Source organism: Orcinus orca, chromosome 6 (genome assembly GCF_937001465.1).
Source record: "Orcinus orca chromosome 6, mOrcOrc1.1, whole genome shotgun sequence".
NCBI classification, from domain to species: Eukaryota; Metazoa; Chordata; class Mammalia; order Artiodactyla; family Delphinidae; genus Orcinus; species Orcinus orca.
In genome coordinates, this window is record NC_064564.1 from 17044063 (window position 1) to 17052647 (window position 8585).

The following is an 8585-nucleotide window of genomic DNA, read 5'->3' on the forward strand; positions in this document are numbered from 1 at the left end:
CTGGATGCTTGCTCATTATGTTGATGACGTATTGCTTGTTGAGACCCCCTCATGAGTGGTAGTGGTGCTTCAACTTTGGACTCTAAGTTTAACACTCTTTTAACTCACACTTACATGGTCAGGCATAACCCTGATGCCAAGGAGGTTGGTTCTGGAAGCATTTCAGAGCATCGCCACCCTTCTAGGGACCAGCTCTCCCCAGGAACATAGGTCCAGGCCACTAGCTGAGATTCTTCTCCCTATGGCAGTGTATCTCTGGGGATTCTCCTGCCAGCATCCACGTCATCAGAGAGTTTCTAATAATGTTGAACTTCAGGACTTCCCTGGTGGTGCAGTGGTTAAGAATCCGCCTGCCAATGCAGGGGGCACGGGTTCGAGCCCTGGTCTGGGAAGATCCCGCATGCCGTGGGGCAACTAAGCCCGTGTGCCACAACTACTGAGCCTGCGCTCTAGAGCCTACGAGCCACAACTACTGAAGCCCGGATGCCTAGAGCCCATGCCCCACAACAAGAGAAGCCAGCACAATGAGAAGCCCGCGCACCACAACAAAGAGTAGCCCCCACTCGCCACAACTAGAGAAAGCTCATGTGCAGCAACGAAGACTCAATGCAGCCAAAAATAAATAAATTTATAAACAAAAAATAATGCTGAACTTCAAAAAGAATTGGGGGACTTCCCTGGTGGTCCAGTGGGTAAGACTCTGCGCTCCCCATGCAGGGGGCCTGGGTTCGATCCCTGGTTGGGGAACTAGATCCCGCATGCATGCTGCAACTAAGAAGCCTGTGCGCCACAACTAAGAAGCCTGCATGCTGCAACTAAAGATCCCAAGTGCCGCAACTAAGACCCGGCGCAGCCAAAATGATAAATAAATAAATAAATAAATAAATAATAAATTAGAAAAGAAAAGAATTGGGGTCTGAATCCATTTGCTTGCTGCAGTGCTCCAGAAGGGCCTTTGAATGCTTTGCAGATTCATTCATTTCATCTCCTCTTACCCCCTTCCAAACCAGAACAACCACCAAACAGCTCTGCAGACTGAGGGGTAGTCAGTGGAACTGAGACCATTCAGTCCACTGGTTGACCACCTATCACATGGATAAAAATGTGAGGTTCTGAATCCCCAGGCACCCCAGGCATCGACAATACCTCAGGCACTAGACTTAAGGATCAAGAGGCAGTCTGGCCTTCAAGGAGTGCACAGCCTATAAACAGTTTCACTGAAATGTAATACATGCATATGCAGCTTGCAAATTGTACCTCGGTGCTGAGGAACCACAAAGGAGGGGTGCAGTCAACGAGGTGAAGCAACAATCTGAGTGACAGACTCTCTGCTGAGCTCAGAACTGAGCCTCCTCTCCAAGGCTAGCTCATCATCTGCAAACAAATGTGCACCCTCACTCATATCCTGGAGGCTCCCTAGCAGACCTTCACGACAGAGGTAGACGGGTGCCCCCAGGGCCGGGACTAGGGTGAGGCAAATTTTAAGGAGTCATAAAAATCTTCAGAAATTGAGATTCATATTAAAAAAAAATAACGGCAAATTATGGCCCATAAGTCAGCTGCCTGGTTTTATAAATAAAGTTTTATTGGAAACATCAGGATTAGGGTAAGTTGAGTGAGGCAGTGTCATGAAAGTAAAGGTTTGGATCTTTATTTAAAATTGTGGGACCTCCCTGGCAGTCCAGTGGTTAAGACACCACGCTTCCACTGCAGGGGGCACAGGCTCGATCCCTGGTGGGGGAACTAAGATCCCACATGCCTTGTGGTGCAGCCGGAAAAAAAAACTGTGATTTTTGTTCATCACTTTTTTTGCAATGTTTTTTGTCTTTTTAATATATTATATGAAAACATTATTTATCTTGATTTCTGAGGTTTTGGTGCCCCTGTAAATTCTGTGCCCAAGGAGAGTGTCTCCCTTGTCTCCTCTTAGCCCTGGCCCTGGGTCCACTCCCACCAGTCTTCAGAAACATTTAATCATGTCTGAATCATGGATTAAACACAGCTGAGATGGCTGTTGTACATATAGAATTCCAAGATATAGTAAATTCTATAAAGGACAGGTTACTAGGAGAGAAATTAATATTAGGTAACTACACGAGATTTGGTAGTTTGGAAGCCCTCTCTGAGGAAGCGGCATTTGAAATAATCTCAGACTTTGAGAAAAGTTGTAAGAATGGCACAGAACTCCAATATACGCTTTACCTGGATTCAAAATTTAAAAAAAAAAATCTTAAAAATGCTTAAGTTATTACTTGGTTTGTCTGCTTGGAGGAATGTTTTTTGTCTTCCAGTTATTACAGATGTAGCAATCAATAAACATATTCTACCTCTCATATTCTACTTTCTCTCTTCCTTTCCCAGTAGTTGTTAATTACTTTATTTATACATTGTCAGGACACATAACTGTCACATCCTTTTAAATCACTCTAATGTGTAGAATTAGTTTTAGTCTACAGTAAATGTATTCAAAGCTTGCTGCCAATTTATTTTTTTCATAATTTTCCCAATTATCTCTTGGTTGCCTGACATTCATCCTCTGGTAGTTTCCTCAAGGAAAGGTTCATATAATGGATATTCCCTGAATTCTTTCATGTTCAAGACTATCTGTAATCTTTATAGTTGAAAGATAATTTGGCTGGATATAAAATATTTGGGTAACACTTTTTTTCCCTTGGAGATCTTTAAGTATTGTACCACAATCTTCTGGCACTGAATATTGCTGTAGAGAACTCTGAGACCAGCCTGAATTCTCTCCCCTATAAATGACTTGATCATTTTGCTCGACAGATGTAACAACTTTTAACATTTTGCACACGTGCTTTCTCTCTCTCTCTACTCCTCTGTTTCTCCCTCCATACACACACACGCATACATGTTCACTCACACACATTATTTTCAAAATAAAAAGTTAAAAAAATGAAGCATAGCAGTTACTAGTGCATCCTAGGATCTTCACAGGAATAATTAAGTCAAGAGAAGAGATTGAAGATTAAGGAAAGAGACGATAAACAATGGTCTGGAGTCCAGTGGTTAGAGGAGATGGAATAGACTTACCTGGAGGAATTGGGTTCCAGGAGAAGGGACTCTTATTTGCAAGAAAAGTGAAAAGAAGTGGATGTAGTGGCAGGTAGGTCTGGGCATTTAGCAGTGGGAAAGTGAGGTAAGTTTTGTCTGGTGAATTCTATGTTATAACTTAGGAGTAAGGCAAGGTTAGTGCTATTTACTGAATGTTTGTGTCCCCTCCAAATTCATAGGTTGAAGTTTAAGCCCCAGTGTGATGGTATTAGGTAATGGGGCTTTGAGGAGGTGATTAAGTCATGAGGATAGAGCCCTCATGATAGGATTAGTGCCCTTATAAGATGGGACAGCACAGAGCTTGCTTCCTCTTTCTTTCCTCTGTGCTAGGACACAGCCAGAAGCCAGCCACCTACAAACCAGGAAGAGGGTCCTCACCAGACATGGAATCTGCCAACACCTTGATCGTGGACTTCTCAGCCTTCAGAACTGTGAGAAATAGGTATTTGCTCTTTAAGCCACCCAGTCTATGGTATTTTCGTTGTAGCAGTCCAAATTGACTAAGACAGTTATTAGCTGAGAGTGAAGGGAGATGTGGAGAAGATGTAGTGTTTGTGGTGAGGAGTATCAAAATCACATTAGAAAAGCATAGTAACCTGGTCGAGTGGGTCTTGAATGCCCGTTTGTTGCTGCTGATCAAGAATTTAAAAGGGCACGGGCTTCCCTAGTCGCGCAGTGGTTAAGAATCCTCCTGTCAATGCAGGGGACATGGGTTCGAGCCCTGGTCCGGGAAGATCCCACATGCCATGGAGCAACTAAGCCTGTGTGACACAACTACTGAGCCTGCGCTCTAGAGCCTGCGAGCCACAACTACTGAGCCTGTGCTCTAGAACCCGTGAGCCACAACTACTGAGCCTGCATGCCTAGAGCCCGCACACTGCAACCAACAGTAGCCCCGGCTTGCCGCAACTAGAGAAAGCCCGCATGCAGCAACAAAGACCCAATGCAGCCAAAAATGAAAGAAAGAAAGAGAGAAAGAGAGAAAGAGAGAAAGAAAGAAAGAAAGAAAGAAAGAAAAAGAAAGGAAGAAAAAGGATTTAAAGGGCAATCAATCTGCCAAGTGGTGTGATCTTTTCCCCACCATTTTTTCTCCAGTGTAAGTTGGAAGAAAGCACATTGCTGGACTCATCTAGGGTTGGGTGTCACAGAAGAAGAATGGTGCTGAGTTGATGAGAGAATTTGAGAGAGAGTGAATGTCACGCTGAACCAAGGCACCTGAGCAGGACACCCCCTTCACACCATATTATTTCTACTACTGCATAGCCTGATATTCTGAACAAGCCATTGGAGGCCAGTTTAACCACAGCCTGGTGTGGGAATTCCTTTTGTAAATTTATGGTCTGGAGGAGGAGCACTTTGAGAGAAAAACGCTTTCCTAGCAACGGAAACATTTACTAGAGATTTTTCTCCTTTTTGAGCTTTTCGAGGATGTTTCTATTCATGTTTGGAATAAAAAGAAAATGATTTCACTTCTCACAAGCATGTCACTCTTTATGTCTTTCTTAAAAGAGCTTAGACTATTTCCCAAAGATAATGTTGTACATCTTTATCTACCAATGAGTGAAGAATGTGAATTGATCAATTTAAAGTGGGGAAATTGAGCAGTGAGCTAACTTGCCTGATGTTACCAAGCAAGGAAGTTAGAGAGATGGGAAAAGAACCCAGACGTTCAGCTTTGTAGTTTCTATGTACCGGCTTGTGTTTCCATGGAGAAAAATTCAGAGAGCGCCGATCAAACAGATGCTGAGCCCACATTCTATTCCTAAAGATACATGTGGACCCTGTTCATCAAGGTTTGCAAAGCTTTCAGAGAGCTAGGAATGATTTTGGTGGGAGCGTGAAAGACAAGATAATTTTAGTTCAATTTTGGACAGCATCCCATCCCACCTTGTTAGAAGCTGAATTCAGTGTCAGTTTGGTGTCTGCTTGTCAGCCCACTTCTGCAGGCGATCTTCCTCTTTTAACCACTGTGTCCTCTCTTTCCTCTCTATTATGCAAATTCTACCTCCTCCAGGAGACCTTCTTCCAAAAGGCTTTTCCCTGAAAATCAGCCATAGTGATCTCTCCCTGTAAGTGTTATACTTAATTGCCCTCTATGCTTACTGTTAAAGGACAAACATCTGCACTCCTCCTAGGATGTGGTTGGAGGTGGGTGCCTACTTGGTGGTATGCTAAAAAATGCTTCACAACCAGTTCTAATTTTGTTTTTTTATTTTTATTATTTTTTTTTTTGCGGTACGTGGGCCTCTCACTGTTGTGGCCTCTCCCGTTGCGGAGCACAGGCTCCGGACGCGCAGGCTCAGCGGCCATGGCTCACGGGCCCAGCCTCTCCGCGGCATGTGGGATCTTCCCGGACCGGGGCACGAACCCGTGTCCCCTGCATAATTTTATACTGGAGTATAGTTGATTTACAATGTGTTAGTTTCAGGTGTACAGCAAAGTGATTCAGTTATACAGCTTCCAGGTCTCATCATGACCGATGGCAAGCTACCAACATGACAACACCAAATTGGGAAGAGATGTGCATAATTGGCCCCAGTGAGCCGGTACCAGTTGGCTCCAGCATATCAATGGTGTATTAGAGATACACTTTGTGCCTCTTCAGATTTTCTTGGCCTCCCTCATCTCTTGGACCCATAAATGGTTGCTCCATCTTGGCTGCTACCACTGACCCAATGTGGGATGCATGGTTTCGTCAACTGAACTTGACAAGATGCGTACCCAAGTATCCTATTTGAAACTGATATTCATAGTCCTTGCCACATTCTGAGCTCCCTTACTCCATTCTAGTTTTTCCATAGCACTTAAAACTTTCTTATATATTTCATATAATTTATTCATTCATTAGATTTATTGTCTTTTCTGTCTCTTCCAAATAGAATGCTCCTGGGAGGGTAGGGATGTTTCTCGGTTTTGTTTAATAATGTACCCCAAATCCTTTGAATGGTGCTTCGAACAGAGGTGGTGCTCAATACATTTTTTAAAAATTAATTACTTAATTTATTTTTGGCTGTGTTGGGTCTGTTTCTGTGCGAGGGCTTTCTCTAGTTGCGGCGAGCGGGGGCCACTGTTCATCGCGGCACGCGGGCCTCTCACTATCGCGGCCTCTCTTGTTGTGGAGCACAGGCTCCAGAAGCACAGGCTCAGTAGTTGTGGCTCACAGGCTTAGTTGCTCCGCAGCATGTGGGATCTTCCCAGACCAGGGCTCGAACCTGTGTCCCCTGCATCAGCAGGCAGACTCTCAAATACTGCGCCACCAGGGAAGCCCTCAATACATATTTGTTGAATGAATGAATGAATGAATGAATGAGAGAAGATGGATTCTACACTCTCACTCCCCACCAAGCACCTAGGATGATACAGATAACTCAGACTAAATAAATCCCTATTGGTTGGTTGACTTCTGAGAAGCTGGAGAGAGAGTCCTTGACAATTAAAGTGGAAACAGACAGTTTCCATTAGACCCTGAAACTGCTCTCAGTGAACAAGCGCACAATTCTTCAGCAAGGGAAATCCAGTGCCTTCTCAGTATTAGAGAGCTTGGCAAACTGTTCTTATTCATAGTGTGATTAAAGCATTATGGGAAACCCCCCCCCCAGGAAAGGGAAAAATAATTCATTAAGGTCTCATCAATTTAAATTTGTTTTCAGGAAGCAAAAATCAATCTGTCATTCTTAAAACTCACTTGGGCTTGCACACTGAATGGTTCAACCCTGCAGAATCTGCCTGCTGCTGAACTGATTAGATCTAGTAATTGGGGTTGCTGAATTTGGTTCACATACAACCCCAGCAGAACATCTGAGGCCACGCCAGGCGTGAAAGCAGGAGGGCTGTATTTCTCTAGATGAGAGGCATTGATGATGAGGGATACCCTCGAAGAGATGAATCTTTTTTGTTTGGGGGGTTTTATTTTTATTTATTTACTTATTTTAAGATTACCATCTTTTAGGTTTTTTTGTTTTGTTTTGTATTTTGGCCGGGCCACATGTCTCGTGGGATCCTAGTGCCCTGACCAGGGATGGAACCAGCGCTCCCTGCAGCGGAAGCAGGGAGTCTTAACCACTGGACTGCCAGGGGAGTCCCTAGGTTTTTATGTTTATTCTGATGCAACAGGTATTGAAGACATCCTATCTGCTTAGTGGTTCCACATGCTTGTGGGAAAAAGTTATGATTCCAATTTTACATATGAGGAAAAATTCAAACTGAGCTCGGAAGTGCTCAGATCTACATGAGAACCACATCGAAAGCTAGAGGCTTAAAATAATCACCAAGTTATTTACTTCCCAATTTGCTTATCAGCAGTTTATGCTGGGCCCAGATGAACCTGGGACACCAGGCTCCAGGAGTCCTCACCTGGACTCTGTTATGCATCTTTGGTCAGCAGTGGGGTATTCTGGCCATTGGCTGGGCTGATGCGGGCAACTGGGCAATGTGCTTTTCCTCATCCAGCAGGCTAGCACAGGCTTATTTACATGGCAGCAAGAGGGTTCCAAGAGAGTTAGTCTCTCTCTGTCTCTCTCACTTTTTTTTAAATTTTAATTTTATACTGGAGTATAGTTGATTTACAATGTGTTAGTTTCAGGTGTACAGCAAAGTGATTCAGTTATACATATGCATATATCTATTCTCTTTCAGATTCTTTTCCCATATAGGTTATTACAGAATACTGAGTAGAGTTCCTTGTGTTACAGAGTAGGTCCTAGTTTATTAACTATTTAATATATAGTAGTGTGTATATGTTAATCCCCAACTCCTAATCTATCCCTCCACCCTACCTTTCCCCTTTGGTAACCATAAGTTTGTTTTCTATGTCTGTGAGAGAGTGAGTCTCCTGAAGCCTTGGCTCAGAACTGGTACACAGCCTCTCCCATTTTGTTCTTTTGGTCAAATCAGGTCATGACACTAGTCCACATTCAAGAGGTGAGGAAACAGATTCTATCTCTTGCTGGGAGTTCCTGCAAAGCTACATAACAAGGCATTCACTCCAGGCAGGATGAAGACTCAAAACATCTGCCATAATGCTTGGCCAGCAGAAGGCATTTGTGGTTATCCTGTCTTATACTGAACTCCCCCTTTTTTTTTTTTTTTTTTTTTTTTTTTTTGCGGTACGCGGGCCTCTCACTGTTGTGGCCTCTCCCGTTGCGGAGCACAGGCTCCGGACGCGCAGGCTCAGCGGCCATGGCTCACGGGCCCAGCCGCTCCGCGGCATGCGGGATCCTCCCGGACCGGGGCACGAACCCGTGTCCCCTGCATCGGCAGGCGGACACACAACCACTGCACCACCAGGGAAGCCCTCCCCTTTTCTTAATTTCTACTGTATTTATGGTGTTAGACGCTCCATTTGGCTAGCTGAATTGTGAGTTATGCAGCAGTGGATGAATGCGTTGCTAACCACCATCTCAGCTTTGTTTTTTGTTTTTGGCTGTGCTGAGCAGCTTGCGTGATCTTAGTTCCCCGACCAGGGATTGAACCCGTGCCCCTTGCAGTGGAAGTGCAGAGTCCTAACCACT